Source organism: Marmota marmota, unplaced genomic scaffold, assembly GCF_001458135.2.
Source record: "Marmota marmota marmota unplaced genomic scaffold, marMar, whole genome shotgun sequence".
NCBI classification, from domain to species: domain Eukaryota; kingdom Metazoa; phylum Chordata; class Mammalia; order Rodentia; family Sciuridae; genus Marmota; species Marmota marmota.
In genome coordinates this window covers 15,189-32,554 of record NW_026006769.1, presented here as the reverse complement: position 1 = coordinate 32,554, position 17,366 = coordinate 15,189, and the positions used below count along the sequence as shown (strand labels likewise).

General features: G+C 40.8%; 1 pseudogene; it reads right to left on the bottom strand.

Annotated features, from left to right (window-relative positions):
* On the bottom strand, window positions 1-8,147 carry LOC125614763 (annotated as a pseudogene).
* Between the last annotated feature and the right edge of the window lie 9,219 nt (window positions 8,148-17,366).

Here is a 17,366-nt window from a genome sequence, read left to right as displayed (position 1 = left end):
TTCAAAGAGCAGACTAACTGTATTTCTTTTATTGTAAAAATGACAATTTATAAAACTGTGAATTTCTAAAATTGTGGTACAATATAGTTTTTTAACAGATAAAGCTTTTTTTTTATTTCAAGGAGTATCTATGTAATCATCAAGGCCACTATGTACAGACACAAGAGGGGAGCCTAATTTCTTGGTCTCTTCCTCCTTGGACAGAGTCTGGACGTCCTCCACTTTGGCCTGGAATGCTCCTCACAGAGCTTGTATTCTTCTTTGGTCTCAGCCTGGTCAGCCAGAAGCTTCTTCTTGGCATTATCTGCCTTCAGTTTTAGAATATGTTTCATGATGATCCACTTGTTTTTGCAGACATTGCCCTTTACCTTCAGGTAGAGGCTGTGATACATGTGGTGGTTAATCTTAGATTCATGGTATCTCTGAGCAGCCTACACAGAATTCACATCCTCTGCACCCAGGTGACCTTCTCCTGCATTGGAGCATTAACTATACTCTTCTGCTTACCTATGCCCACATGCCTGTGTCTCTGGGGAGCCAAGGAATTTTTCTGGCATGGAGCCTCAGAATGAATAGTCACTGGTTTTGTGGATGATCAGCTATCTTTGATCAGCTTCTTTGATCAGCTTCCAAATCTGCTGATGAGAGTTGGCATTGAAGATTTAATTGGTTTCATTGGGATCCAACCAAAGCTTCTTTTGCCACAGCAGGGGAAATTGGAGGCACCTCTACTGAAGCCCAAGAATCCTCCTGGCTGCTCCTGTAGCTATGAAAGAAAAGAACCCAATATAGTTTGAAATTTTTCATAATATATCTAAGATTTAAACATTATATACTTGTAACATGTTTATATATATATATATATAATGTACACATATATTCAAACAATTGTCTTCATTTGTTAACAGTGCACAAATGGTTACATAGTACAGAGATCATATTTACTTAAGCTTGTTAGCTTATTTCTGAAGAGTTCCGTGAATCTTGTTAGTTTTTCTTTTCTTTTCTTTTCTTTTTTTTTTTTGTTGGCAAAATAACTTCCTTTTATTGTTCTTAAACAAGGCCTGTAACACCTTCCCAACCTACCTGAATGTACAGGATTTCTGCTTTTCACATTATGGTGGACCATGTGGTTTTAAAGAGCTCTCTTCTCACCAAAAAATCTCAAACCTACACAAAACACAACTGCAAGTCCATACTGTAATTTCATTTGTGCCTCTTTAACTCTACCTTCTAGGAGGTAGAAATTCAGAAATCACAAAGATGAATTAAGTCATAAGAGATTATTAAATATAACCAGGCACAAAAAAGATCCAATTAGCAGTAATCCATTTCCCAAAAAAACATTATAGAGCTGGGGAAAGAATCAAATATGTACCAGCAGTGGAATTGACAAATGGACAATAAAATACCATACTTGGATGAAAATGAGCCAACTAGAAACAGATGTAGCTGCACAAACATATTTCTCAGTGTTCAGTGAAAGAAACAAGATCCCCAAGGATAAAAATGCTGGCATTCCATGCATTTTGGCAACAAGTAAAACCTCTGTACTGGCTAGAGATATACACTCATGTATACATTTATATGTGCGCACATAAATAATAAAGGAAACAAAAAAGTGATTATTATGCTGTCAAGATCTCAGTGATCCCTGGTGGGAGGGAGGGAGAGATATATGATGGGGTACCTGTGGGTTTTCTAGGGTGCTAGGAATGTTCTACTCCTTGACTTGGGTGGTTACACACATATTCACTTCATAATTTTTCCTTAAGCCATTTATGTTTTATGCACCACTTTGCATATTTATCACATGATAAAACAAAGAAGAAAACCTGTGCAAGGATCCATAGTTTCACCAATGAGGACAATTATGCTGTACTCATCTGACCACATTCATCAGTAAACAACCCACAGTGCTGCCTTTGGAAAAAACGAAAGAACAACAAACCCTCTCAATGACAAGAAAACTTTTAAAGTACATGGTATTACACTTAAGAATGCCTGTTCTTCCAGACACCATCAGAGAAAAAGGAGTCCACAGAGTGGGAGGTGACATTTAAAATAGGGTCCAGAGAAGCCACATCTGAGCCAAGAGCTCAGCTGGGGTGACTATCTCATTCCACAGCCTGATACCATGAAAAATGGCTTCACTATCTTTTTTTTTTTTGTATTATAAAAATAATGCACATTCCTCATTCACTGTAGGAAATATAGAAAAGAAATATGAAATACAAGAAATATGAGAAAAAGCATTTGTTACTTTTAAAATCTTTGTATGTATTCTCTGATTATACACCCACTACCCCACCCCAACTCCATATAGTTATTTGGTTGCCAGTAAAGAAGATTGACCTGCTTCAACAATAAAAAAAAAGCATTTATTAAAAGGATCCTAGAAAGCTTGTACAATTCAAGTGAATGCTTAGGCCTCAGGATGCACAGATACCATGCTACAGGTACCTCAGCAATCTGCTTAGGACTAGGACTCTTCCAGGGGTTGTTTCATCTTTTAAAATCTTGGGGTTCTTGAATTGTTACACCCTGGATCTGCAATCTCTTAGAAGGGTGCTTATTGACTGAAATGGAACATTGTGTTAGTCAGTCCCACTAAAACTACATGGAATGTGAAGGAGCTGGACTGAGCCAAGAAAGTGTGTGTGTTTGGAGGGAGGAAGAGAAGGGGACAGTTATTTCACCATAAAAATGGGAAGGAAATGATGGAGAGCTCAAAAACAATAGATATAAGACCCTCCTCTACTGTTTCACAGGAATGTTTTAAAAATTAAAACTTCTCAGTATTTCTATGTCTATATCTCTTGGAAGTTTTTTGGTTTTTATATTGAAATAGGGCATGCATGGGAAAAGTACAGAAATCCTGTCTATAGGCCGAGGAATTTTCTGTGTAACTATCACTAACATCAAGAAATGAAATAGTATCCCAGAAACCTCACCGAATCATTACTCAATCTTCTTTTCAAAAGATAATCTCCAACCTGCTGTCTAAATCATGACTTAGTTTTTCCTGTTTTAAAACTTTGTATAAAATTGAATCATATATATTAACAATATATTAACTTTTTTGATATCTATGATTGAAGATTGAACCCAGGGATGCTTAACAACTGAACTACATCCCCAGCTCTTTTTATTTTATTTATTTATGTATGTGTTTATGCATTTCTTTATTTATTTATACCAGGGATTAAATCCAGGGGTGCTTAACCACTGAATTATATCCCCAGCTCTTTTTAAAAAAATTTTATTTTGAAACAGGTCTTGCTAAGTTGCCAAGGTTGTCTTTGAACTCACAATCCTCTTTCCTCAGCCCCAGAGCCACTGGGATTACAGGCGTGCACCTCCACCCTCAGCACTGATCAGCAAATTTGTAAGCGTCATCCAAATCACTATATTTAGCACTTGTCTATTGGTGGTAATGTCATATAGTCCTTCCATTGAGTAAATATAGCAATATTTATTTCTTTTTATTGTTGTTGGAAATTGAGTTGTTTCTACTTTTTTGGCTAATACAAACCATACAGTTACGAACTCCTTATACCTCTCATTTGGTGAACATATAGATGCATCTGCAAATGTTTAATTTTAGTAAATATTGCCAAGCTAACTTTCCAAAATGGCTTTACAAATTTACATTCCCCTCACCAGTGTACAATAGTTCTAGCTCTTTTACTTCCTTACCAACATTTGCAGTTGTTAATCTTTTAAATATTAGCCATTCTGGGAGTGAGTAAAGAAATCTCTTTGTGCCCCTGGCAATTCCCTAATGACTAATAGCACTGAGTGTCTTTCCAAGTGCTCATCATGCTTTGGGTGACATATACATTAGTGTCCTATTATTGCTGTGACAAATTACCACAAAGTTAGTAATTGAAAGCACAGAAATATACTATCTCACAGTTTGGAGGTCAGAAGTCCTAAAATAAGATGTTGGCAGGTCTATGTTCCTTCTGAAGGCTCTAGGGAAAAATCAGTTTCCTTGCCTTTCTAGATTGTCTTTTTTTTTGGGGGGGGGTAGTACCAGGGATTGAACTCAGGGGCACTCGAACACTGAGCCACATTCCCAGGCCTATTTTGTATTTTACTGAGAGACAGAGAGTTGCCTAGCACCTTGCTTTTGCTGAGGTTGACTTTGAACTCACGATCCTCCTGCCTCAGCCTTCTGAGCTGTTGGGATCACAGGCATGCGCCACCTCTAGGGCTTTGCCTTTCTAGATTCTCTATGAGTCACCATTCCTCAAATGACATTTATTCAAAGTCAGCAGCCAGTGGTCTTCCAGCTTCTCTTTCTACCACCATCCTCAGGTTACCTTTTCCTGACCCTGAATTTCCTGCCTCCCTTTTGTAAGAACATTAGTGAATATTGGGCCCAAGTGGATAATCCAGGCTAAACTCCTCATCTCTAACTTAAGCCTTATTTGCAAAATTGCTTTTGTCATCTAAGGTAGCTTATCCACAAGTTTCAGGGGTAAGATGTGGATGTCTTTGGAGGGAGGGACATATTCTTCAGCCTACCAAAAGTGATTGTCCATTTCTTTTTTGCCCATTTTTGTATTAGATGGGTATTGTTTTTAAATTATTGAGCTTTAGGAGTTCTTCATATATTTATTCTAGATACAGAGAAACGTGACCTACAATATTTCCTCCCAATCTGTGCCTTGTCTTTCATTTTCTTAGTGTCTTTTGAGAAGAGGTTGCTAATTTTGAAGAATTCCAACTCATCAATTCACTTTTCTTATTAATCATAAATTTGTTGTACTAAGAAACCTTTTTCTAACCTAAAGTTACAATGATTTTTTTTCTTCCTAGTTTTAGATTTTACGTTTAGAGTTATATCCAATTTAAGTTAATTTTTGTATGAGGTATGATACATAGGTCTTTTTCGGGACTTTGAAACTTTAATAAATAATATAATGACTAAAATAGAATTTTCCAGCCACTGTGGGGGTTAGTGGTGGCTATCCTACAGTACAGCAGCTTCCTGGTCATAGTGTTCCTTTCAGATATTATGACTTATGTTGAGAAATATAGACTTTGGTCTTTATCCCCAGTTCCTGAAACAGAGCTCCCAAGACTTTCATAAGTTCCAACTCCTTTGGAATTTGCTGGATGACAGGAGCATCTTTTGTTCTAATGAGATTATTCTGGGTGGTCACAGAAGGACCAAGCCAAGATTAGGAGCCTGGAATATTCAGCCCTGCACCCCATCTCCGGGAGGGAGAGAGGTGTAAAAATTTAGTAATTATCATGCCTATGTGATGAGGTCTCTGTAAAACCTTCTCTGAACTATGGGGTTTGGAAAGGTTCCAGATTGCCGAAGCTGTGGGGAGATGCCTGGAGAGGTCCGGAAGCTCTGGCAGTCCTTGCCCTATGCCTCTCTTCTATCTGGCTTCTTATCTGTATTGCTTGTTATTCACTCTATAATAAGCTGGTAAATGTAAATAAGTATTTTCCTGAGTGCTGTGAGCTGTCCTAGGAAACTAATGGAACCCAAGGAGGGAGTGATGGGAAATTTCAGTTAGCAGCCAAATCAGACAGAAGCTGTGGGTCACCAGACATCAGATGACATCTATAGTGGGGGACAGTCTTGAGGGACTGAGCCCTTAACCTGTGTGGTCTGACTTGAATGCCAAGTAGACAGTCTTAGAATTTAATTGAATGGATGTAGAGGACATCCAGCTGGTGTCCCCTGGAGAATTCCTTGCTGAATAGTGACAAAGCTTCATACATTTTGGTTCTCAGAGGCAAAGTGTGTTGTGTTGACTGTGTAAGAGAACAACAGGTATTTTGTTTTCCTGTTTAAGAAAACATTTAAAAAATTCTCAAACAAAATCCTGAACTAACNCCAGATTCTATTTATCATTTCCAGGTGATTTAAGGACGAATTGGCCTCATTTCCACCAGAACTTTTTGCATATGAGAAGTGTTTCTCCTTCTTTTTCTATCAGTGAATGGTGTCTTTCTTTATCACCTGTTGTCTATCTTCCTTATCTCTATCTCCATTTTATTTTCTCTTTCCCTGACTCCACTTTTCCCTGTATCTTCCCCTGTCTCATTTGGTCTACTTTATTCTCTTCTCTTTCTTCTCCTTTTGTAATTTCCTCTCCTTTCCACACCTCTGTCTCTATTTGCTTTTCTCTCCCAAATACCATTGCTCCCCATTCCACCCACCATTTCTCTTCATCAGGAACTTGTTCATGATATTGTTAATGGCATAGCCAGTTCCATTTTAATCAGGAACACCATCATCTTTATTAAAGGGAATGGTGGATAAATGCATAAGTAATTAATGCATTTTAAAATAGACTTCAGAGGGTGTTTGGGGTTAAGGAACTTCTCCACATTTCCTTCCAAAAACCTTATTTATTATTTAACAGTGGCTGCTCCACTCCAGCCTCTGATAATTCTTTTCTTCTTATTAGTTTGCTTCAATTCAGGCATCATGTGTTTCCATATAGAGAGTGTTTGGTGCCTTTATTTTCCAGTAGTTAAAAGGATGTTTGGTTTGGAGGTTTTCTGAGTTTTTGTGGCTCAACCTTGGTATTATTGTGTTTGGAGTGTGAAGGGATAAGTTGTGAGTCTGAAAAATTCAGCACGGAACTCACATAGTAACCAAAGAGCCTCGTTTCTATCTTTTCTAAGTAGTACCCAAGGGACAAAATTTGTTTTATTTCCTCAACACTGTTTTTCCTGTAATGTTTCTATTATTTAAGAAGTGTCCTGTTCTCTGTCAGTGAGTGGTTTTTCCTGTCTCACCACCCAAACTTATTGGTTTATCATGCTGGCCTCCTTTTTTCTAAGTGGGGAGTCTCTTCCTCCTTTTGTTTCTTTTTGCCTTCACCTGTTACTGCCTTCCATCATTTCATCTCTCTCCCTATGTACACCCCCATTTTCTGTCCACTTCTCACCCACTCCTGGGTCTTTTGAGTTTCTCCCTATAAGGTCATTTTTCTGTGCCCTGGCTTGTTGATCCCAGATACACTACCTGTGTTTCTCTCTCTCTCTCTTTTTTTTTTTCCTGACAGTTCCTGTCCTGAGATAAATGGCATTGCTTGCTCCAGTGAGTAGTGCAGGCCAGGAGCTTTGGGGGGGGGGGATTAGCTTATATAACCATTCCATAGTCATTTTCTCTCATTCTGAGATGAATTTTGAGAGTGCAGATGGAGACAGTAAGATAGACCTGCGTGGAAAATGCTGCCCTCTACTTTGGGCAGAGTAGTGGGCTGGTTTCAATTTAAATTTGTGTTTGTTTGTTTTTACCAAAATCTACTTTTAATAAGTGAACAGACCACCAGCCCCTACCCTGCTTTACCTGCACAGCCACTGCTGGCCCAGCTGCCACCTCACAGCAGGCCATCAGCAGCCAGTAGTACCCTTGCCATCCTCACAGCTGCCTGTTGAAGTCACCATCTCCATGCCTGTAAAGGGATGACGCAGAGACCGACTGCTGCTTTCAGTGCCTTTAGTGGACTGGAAATCTCAGTAAACTTCTCTGAGCAGCAAGGAACAAGGTCTTGTTCAGACATCTCAGAACTGGATGTAGAGGTTGGCAGTAGACACAATCAATAAATAGACAACTTCTCAAATAAAAAGACTCCACATGAGCTCCCCTCAGGAAGACATTCACACACCTGACTGCAGAGCACACCTGCCGCTGGCCAACGGGAGGGCGGCAGGCAGCCTTTGGAGGGTCAAGCAAAGGATACAGGCACTGGAGACCTCGCTGCACAATGTCCCGATTTGAGGGCTGCGGGGATCAGCAGTGACCACAGCAGCTGCCATTGAAAACAGGGCACAAACGCACTCCCTGGCGCTCTTGGCATGCCCTGTGCATGCAAGGAGGTGAGAGAGGGCTTGTGTTGTGGTCTAAATGCCTCTGAAAAAGGTCAGTGTCTCTGCAAGCTTCGTACCCCAGTAGAGGAAACAGTAACTACGGATCCCGATGGCATCCTCAGACCCTGGGCTGTACTGGGGTCACTTAAGAGTCTGGTTTTTCTTTGGCACTGCAGGCCACTTGGGCTGCCACAGTGGTTATGGATGCAGAGGGTGTCCACGCTGACAGACATGGTCTTGGCTGGATCAGGCTGAACTGTACAGCCCGAGCTGTATTTGTACAGCTTGTAGATCATCTTCTTGGTGGTTCTCCTGGGCCCTGGGCGTGTGAGCTTGCAGATCTCCTCAGTGTCCGGGTAGTAGCAGTACAGCGCCCTGAATTGGCAGCCTGTCTCACAAAATAGGATGAAGTTGTGATTGGCGTCACACTTCTCCAGCTCCTCCAATATGGAGTTTTTGTGAGGCTCCTTCACCTTCCCGGCAGTGGGAGATGGCCTTGTGGATGATGGGCTTTTTGGACTTTCTACTGGGCTCCTTGAAGAGCTTGGGACCTGTGTACTCCGCCACCTAGGCCAGGGAGGAAGCTGCCAACGCCGTTTCCCAGTCCTGGTCTGTTCTGCTTGGGTTGACGGCAGGGTCCTTGCCAATGAAATCCTGTTCCACTTCTTCTATGTCTCCCACATCAGAGTCAGAATCTGGCCTCAGGCAGCACAGGGCTCCTTATAGGGGGTGCCAGAGCTTCTTGGGCCAACCCATAACCTCCCCTCTGTGTCACCATCAGCCCTGACTAGGTGAAGGAAAAAGCCATTGGCAGACTGTCACTGAGACAAGGGGTCCAATCTGCCAATGGCCAGAGCCCCCCATGGACTTCTGTAGCTTCTGCAGACTGCAGCCCCACTCTGCAGGGTCAGTGCTGGCAGCAAGCTCTGAGGACAAATTGGGTGAAAGTGCTATTCAAGTCACAATGGCCGGTCGTTTTCTTCCGAGCAGCAGGTTGAGTGCCCTCCCTGGGCCTCCTGGGCACAATGCTCCAAGGTCTCCTTTCCCCTCGCTCATCCTCCTTGGTAATGGTCTGCTTCTTTTTGCTGGCCTCAGCACTGCTGGCAGCAGGGGCTCCAAGAAATATCTGTCAGGCTTATTCTCTAGGGCATCCACCTGCCTCTGGGGGACTGGATCAGTGCGCTTCACAGCTGATAGCCTGTGATCCACAGGCCGCCCTCATCTGCCACTGGCCCTGGTTCCACCCCCACGAGCGCTGGCCAGTGACTGGTCTCTGGGGGACTTGGCAGTGCATGGCGGGACGGGCTTCTGTGGCCAGGGTGGTCTTGGAGGTGGCTTGATAGGGCATCCAAGGGCCATGCGTGGGGATGGAGGCAGCAAGCTCTGGCCCTCTCTCGCCATGCATTAGGCGGGAGTCTGAGTCCTGGACGCTGGAGGAAGCACTGGGATGAGTGTGGGATGGAGGTGGTCGCTCTGGCGCTGCATTGGGCTGGGGACTGCAGAGATGGCTGCTGACCAATTGCCATCCAGGGTCAGGGCGGCCACAGGGTCAAGTGGTGGTCCCGGAGGGGAGGCGGCTGCGGGCAGGGCGGGATCTCCCAGGAGGATGGAACCTTGAGATGGGAGCCCAGAAGCCTTAGACGTCAGGAGCGGGCACTATGGGAACCAGAACACTGTGGTCCTTGGTGATCAGTGAGCAGCTGGAGCAGGAAGACGACGTTGCGGCAGCTGCGGACCAGAGCGATACTAGTGATACTCAGGATACTCACGGGTTAACTTGACTTTTCCTTCTTGGTTTTCGGGTCTTCACAATCGTCTTTCCCACTGGGATCTTTTTGTAAGTGTCGTGACATTTCCTGAAATTTCATTCTGATGAGTACCTAGGTAAAGAAACTAACAAGTGCTGTTCCCTTTTCACTTTTTCTTTACACACGTCACCTCATCTAGGCCTTGGTTGATGACTACTTTGGGGAGGGGAGGGGGGCCTAAAGTGCAGGGACACCCTCCTTGCCTTTATTTCTGAGGGCCCCCTCTGTTGCATCTCTATCCTACCTCTTCTCTGTCCTTCCCTTATTACTGTCCCTTCTGTTTCCATTCACCATTTTTCAACCATGACCTTAGCACACAAAGTTAGGGTGTAAATTGGAACTGATAAGCTGGGAGATCCCAACTGCTACAAGGAGAGTATGTCCCTGTGAGTATGTGGCCAGGATGCCCCAAGACCCTGTCGGTGATAAAAATCTGGTGTTCCAAAGGTCGCCCCCCTTCTGTGGAAACCAAGTGGACCAGGATTGTCCTTTTCTTTGAGTAAGACAGGTGCTGGTTTATTTCACTTTTTCACTACTGTCCCTGCCTTAGAGACCAAGGAGAGGGTTCCACACTGAGTCATTTGGATCTTTGACATCCACTGAGTTCTTTGGATCTTTGGGGGGAAGGGAGGAGTGTTAGGTGTTTTGTGAATATTCCAAGACCATTTCTAAACAACAGGCAGCTTTTTGTTCTATATCAGTTTTGTTTTTTTCCTCTTTGGGTTCACTTCACCTCCTTATTGAGTTTGGGTGTAGGTGTCTCCCTCTTCATGAAAAAGAATTCAAAATTAGATGTGAAGGTGAGTATTTAGGATGAGTAAATAAATCACAGCACATCATACATGTATACATGTGTGTCTTTGAAATTTAGATCCTCCCCCGCCCCCAGGGTGTTCTTTAAGCAGTTTGCCAGAAATGCCTACTTAGAAATGCTACCTTATTGTAAGAACTGTGCAAGTGAGGAACAGTGACACTTAAGCCTCATTAGGTTGACAATACCTATAGCTCTGGTCTCATGATTTTGATAAAACCTTTCTGACTGAATTGGAAGAAAGCCCAATGGGCCCAGGTAGAAAAGTTTCACCCCCCAAGTTGGCAGGGTATTGAAGTTTGGCTGAGTTGAAGAATCACTGTTCAGTGAATGTAGGGTAACACCAGCCCACTCCACCCTCCGGAAAATAGAACAACCTCTCAATTATCATCGCCTTCACCTCCCACCTGTAAAAGCCCTTGACCTAGGAATGTGGGCATTTACAACTGCTCTTGGTCCCAGGGGGTTAGTACTACCAGTGAACAAAGATGATTCTTAGAAGGGATTCTGGAAGGATTTTGATTCCTTTCTATCATAATTTATTCAGCATTCACTCTGAAAATTTAGCAGGATCTCACTTTATGCTAGACAGAGTCCCTGTAGAACCTTTCCATTTAATGAGTGGCAGAATACAATAACCAAAACTAGAGCCAAAGGAATGATTATTTTCAATGGAGGGAATGAAGTGATATTTTTGTGTTAGCTTGAAAGTAAAGGGTAACTTTAATAAGCACAGAAGTGGGGAGGCTTTCTGCACAGAATTTCTGGTTACCTCTAATGTCTACCAGGATCTCACTGCTTTGACAGTGCATCCATGTGCTCAGAGCCACTGAGGAATCTAAAAGAGAGCTCTGTAGGTGGCCAGAATGTGCAGGTGTCTCAAATCATGTCAGAACCACTTGATTTGAGACAACAAGTCACAGACAATAGCTCTGCTTTGAAGTTTTGAAGAGTATTTGTTTTGCTGTTTCTTTTTAATTTCCCATTCACTTTCATCATGGTGATGAGCCACATACATAAAGATAATTCATGTGTGTAAAGAATCCAGGAGATTGATAAAGGTTGGGAGCACATTTTGGTCTTTTCTGTGGAAAGTGGTATGTGTTTTATTAATTGTCTTTATTATTACGTGATAAGGAAATGAGCCACCTTGTTCATAGAGCAGATATTCGGCAATAATGCCTCCCTTGATAAGAGTTTTATTTTTCTTGAAGAAAGTTTCAGGGTGTTTTGCTGAGAAAGTTTTCAAATGTCACAGTCTTCCTTTTTATTTTATTTGTTGTGGTGTTACATATTGAACCAGGGCTTCAGGCATGCTAAGCAAGCACTCTACCACTGAACTACACTCTAGCCCCATAGTCTTCCTTTAAAAGGAAGGAGTAGGAGCTAATTAACATGTTTATAGAAGTGTTAGGGAAGGGTAAGTTCAGTTTCAACTTCAGGGTGTATGCAGACAGAACCTTCCATAATTTTACTTATAATATATTTCTCTAATATTCATTGAGTACCACCATGATGATACATTTGTGCTTAGCATGTTAGAATGAATGGCTGGCTTCCACAGGACATTCAGGGGACTCTAGGCTTGGTTGAGTCTTGCTGGAGAGAAATGAGAAGGAGAGTGATGGAGCTTATGGTGATGATCTTGAGATAGCCCAGAGTAGATCTGAAGGTAGACTACAAAAACAAAAACAAGTTTTTATTATGGGAAATTTCAAACATGCATGAAGTAGGCCAAACAGTATTTGAACTCTGTGTATACAACCTCAGTTTCAAAAATTATCAACACCTGAACAGTCTTTTATCTCTACTACCATTATAATTAATAATCCTTAAAAGCAATTATACACAATACATCAACATGGCTGTGTTCCCAAAACATCCTTTATTTATAAAAATAGGCAGCTGCCCTTCATAACCCTGAATTCAAAGACGGATAGTGTTAGGTTGTATGTTTAGGTGTGTGGTTCCTGTTCATTTTAGAGTTGACTGAAATAAGGGTTGAGGCTCATCCCTCACATTATGGATATATTTTATTTCAGCAGCATTTATTGAAAGACCATGGAATTACTTTGGCATCTCTGTCAAATCGGTTGACTGGGATCCAAGGTGGCAGAGTAGAGGAGATCCTGTTTCTAGCTGCTCTGTGCCTGAATCAGAGAAAGCTATCAGGTGGCTTCTCCTGCTCGGGCGGGGTCTTGCCTTGAGGGAACACAACATCTCAGCGCATGTGACAGGACTCCATCCAGCGGATTTTCGCAGAATCCACCAGAGCTGTGAACACCAAGCAGAACTCAGAGCCTCTCTGTTCAGATGAGACTCCAAAGCCCACAGTTTGAGCACAGGCGCAACTCTAAAGGGGGGAGCAGAGACACCAACTCAGCACCTCAGTGGAGTGGCAGAACTCCAGAGGACGCTCTGCTCCCACGCAGGTCCCCAGACCACATTCTAGGCACAGCACGAGGACATCCCAGCTCCCCCCACCTCACCAGACACCCCGACTGGGAAAAGGACTGTCTCCACCTTTCTCACCATCTTTGGTGGGTGTGGTTACCAGGTGGATCTGTGACTGAACAGGTACCTGGGTTCCAAATCCCCTCCCCCAGCTGTGATAACTCTGTATAGACACTATCAGCACAAAATCAGCTCTCAGTTGAACAAGAGCACAGTGCCACCAGGACACTGCCCACCTGGTGAGATCCTAAGGTGGAGGGTGTGAGGTCCCCCAGCTGAGACCTGATAAGCAAGAGAGGGGAGGGGGCTAAAACCCAGGAGCAACTCAGAGAGACCAAGATTAGGGAAGCCCAGACAAGAGAGGGAGAGCTTTATTCTTCTCACACTGGTTACCTACACCACCCTGAGGGCAGAGAACCAAGCTTGGAATAGACAACTCCACCTACTGAAAGAGAAGAGAAGAAAATGGAACTCTGAGAGCATTTTGTTGTTGTTTGTTTGTTTTGGGTTTTTTTTTTCTCTTCCATTTTATCCTCTTTCTTTCTCCTCTACCCCTCCTCCTCTGGTCCTCACAACCCCAACATATGTGAAACCAAGAACTTTGCATGAAATAGAACTGAGTGACCAGAATAATATAATAAAAAGGAATTGCATAAGCCACCCCTCTTTTTTATTTCTCTCTCTCTTTTTTCTCTTTTTTGCTTCCTTTTTATTTTTCTTCTTCACTCTCTTTCTCTTTCAACCTCCTAATTTTTACTATTTTTACTTCTTGTAATTTTCTAAACACATATATGTGTTTGTTTTTATGCATTTTTTACTGTCCTCCCACATACTTGTCTCCCCTAAATTACCTCCTGTCTATTCCCCTGCTACTAACCCTCTTGATTAGAGTTCTCCTCCAAATTTCCTGAGTTTTATTAATCCATTGCCCTCACATCTTTCACCCTTAACATAACATCAGATACCTGACCTCCAGTTCTCTGTCCACCACCAGAAGAAAGTGTACAACTTCTATGAAACTACTGATTATATTTTAAATTATAATTGAATCCAATAATACTAGACATTGAGACTAACTTTAAATGTCTTAATAGCAGTAACTTACACATAGGTGATGTATTGTTGATATTGGGAACTGTCAACATTGTCCTTCCCCACAAAGAAGGGATCTTGAAATATACAAGAGCACTACAAATCTATAGGGTAAAAACAATAACACACCAGTCCCACAGAGCAGGAAAGAAATACCAGCAACATGAAAAGACAAGGGAAGAAAATACCACAAACAATTGAAGACAATGCATCATTAGAAGAATTATCAGAAACAGCAGAAAAAATGACAGAGAAAGATTTCAGGATTTACATTATTCAGATGTTTTGGAATCTCAAAGAAGACATTAGACAACAAATACAGACAATGAAAGATCACTTTGACAATGAGCTACATAAACAAATCCAAGAAGCAAAAGATGACCTCTACAGGGAGATTGAGGATTGAGGATATATATATATATATATATATATATAATATATATTTAAAATTAAAATATATTAAAACACAAATGAGAGCATCACCAGCAGAGTATACAACTTAGAAGATAGGACATCAGACCACAAAGACAAAGTATATCATCTTGAAAAGAATGTAGACAGCACAGCAAAAATGATAAGAAACCATGAGAAGAAAATCCCAGAAATATGGCATAGCATAAAAAGACCAAATTTAAGAGTCATTGGGATAGAGGAAGGCACAGAGTTCCAAACCAAAGGAATGAGCAATCTATTCAATGAAATAATATCAGAAATACTTCCAGACATGAAGGATGAAATGGAAATCCAAATCCAAGAAGCCTACAGGACACAGAATGTGCAAAATCACAACAGACCCACACCAAGACACATTATAATGAAAATGCTCAATATACAGAAATAGGAGAGAATTTTAAAAGCCACAAGAGAATGGAATCAGATTACTTATAGGGGTAAACCAATTAGGATAACAACAGATTTTTCAACACATTCCCTGAGAGCTAGAAGATCCTGGAACAACATATTTCAAGCCAGAAAGATAAGGGGTTCCAACCCAGAATCTTGTATCCAGCCAAACTAAGCTTCAGATTTGAAGATGAAATAAAACTTTCCATGATAAACAAAAGTTAAAAGAATTTACAGCTAGAAAACCGACACTAAAACACATCCTTGGCAAAATATTTCACGAAGAGGAAATGAAAAACAAAAACGATAACCAGCAGAAGGAGATAGTACACTAAAAAAAAAACTAATCCAAGAGGAAAACAAATCATGTTAAGTAACAAAAATAAACAAATATGACTGGAAATAGAAACCATATCTCAATAGTCACCCTAAATGTTAATGGCTGAAACTCACCAATCAAAAGACATAAGCTAGCAGATTGGATTTTTAAAAAAGATCCAAGAATATTATGCCTACAGGGTACTCATTTGATAGGAAAAGACATACACAGACTGAAGGTGAAAGGTTGGGATAATCCTACCACTCACATAGAGTGAGGAAGCAAGCAGGGGTCTCCATACTCCTATCAAATAAAGTAGACTTCAGCCAAAGCTAATCAAAAGGGATAAAGTTGGACATTACATACTGTTCAAGGGAAACATACACCAACAAGGCATAACAATCATAAATATATATGCCACAAACAATGGTGCAGCTATGTTCATCCAACAAACTCTTCTCAAGTTCAAGAGTCAAATTGACCTCCCAGCACAATAATCTTGGGTGACTTTAACCCACCTCTTTCACCACTAGACAGATCTTCCAAACAAAAGTTAAATAAAGAAACTATAGAGTTCAATAACACAATATCTTGGTTCTTTGAAAAAATAAATAAAATTGACACACCCTTAGCCATGCTAATGAAGAGAAGGAGAGAGAGAACTCCAATTACTAGCAAATGTGATGAAAAAGGCAATAACACAACAGACCCTACAGAAATAAAGAAGATAATTAGACATTATTTTGAAACCTTATCCTCTAATAAAATAGAAGACAGTGAAGGCATTGAAAAATTCCTTCAGTCATATGATCTGCCCAGATTGACTCAGGAAGATATACACAAGTTAAACAGACCAATATCCAGTGAGGAAATAGAAGAAACTATCGAAACACTACTAAATAAGAAAATCCCAAGACTGGATGGCTACACAGCTGAATTCTACAAGATTTTTAAAGAAGAACTATTACCAACACTCTTCAACATATTTCAGGAAATAGAAAAAAAAAAAGAGAGAGTACTTCCAAACTCATTCTATGGGGCCAATATCACCCTGATTCCAAAACCGGACAAAGACACTTCAAAGAAAGAAAACTTCAGACAAATATCTCTAATGAACATACATGCAAAAATCTTCAATAAAATTCTGGCAAATCCAATAATAAAACATATCCTAAAGATTGTGCACCATGATCAAGTGGGGTTGATCCCAGGGATGTAAGGTTGTTTCATCAAACAGAAATCAATAAATGTAATTCATCACATCAATCGACTTACAGATAAGAATCATATGATTATCTTGATAGATACAGAAAAGCATTTGACAAAAGACAGCACCCCTTTATAATGTTGAGATATGTTCCTGTTATCCCTGTTTTTTAAAAACCAGGGATAACAGGAACATATCTCAACATTATAAAGGCTGTCTATGCTAAGCCTCAGGCCAATATCTTTCTAAAGGGAGAACAATTGAAAGCATTCCCTCTAAAATCTGAAACAAGTCAGGGATGCCCTCTCTGACCACTTCTATTCAACATAGTTCTTGAAACACTGGCCAGATCAATTAGGCAGATGAAAGAAATTACAGGAATAAATATAGGAAAAGAAGAACTTAAACTAGCACTATTTGTTGATGATATGATTCTATAATTGGAAGACCCAAAAAAATCCACCAGAAAACTTCAAGAAATAGTATATGAATTCAACAAAGTAGCAGAATATAAAGTCAACACCCATAAATCAAAAGGATTTCTGTATATCAGTGACAAATCATCTTAGCAGGAAATGAGGAAAACTCCCCATTCACAATATCCTGAAAAAAAAATAAGATACTTGAGAATCAACAAAAGAGGTGAAATAACTATACAATGAAATCAACAGAACCCTAAAGAGAGAAATGAAAAGAAGACCTTAGACGATGGAAAGATCTACCTTGCTTATGCATAGGCAGACTTAATATTATCAAATGACCATATTACTAAAAGCACAATACAGGTTTAACACAATTCCCATCAAAATCCCAATTGCATTCCTCATTGAAATAGAAAAAAGCAATCATGAAGTTCATCTGGAAAAATAAAAGATCCAGAATAGCTAAAGCAATTCTACGCAGGAAGAACAAAGCCGGTGGTATCAATATACGAGACCTTAAACTATACTACAGAGCAATAGTAACAAAAACAGCATGGTA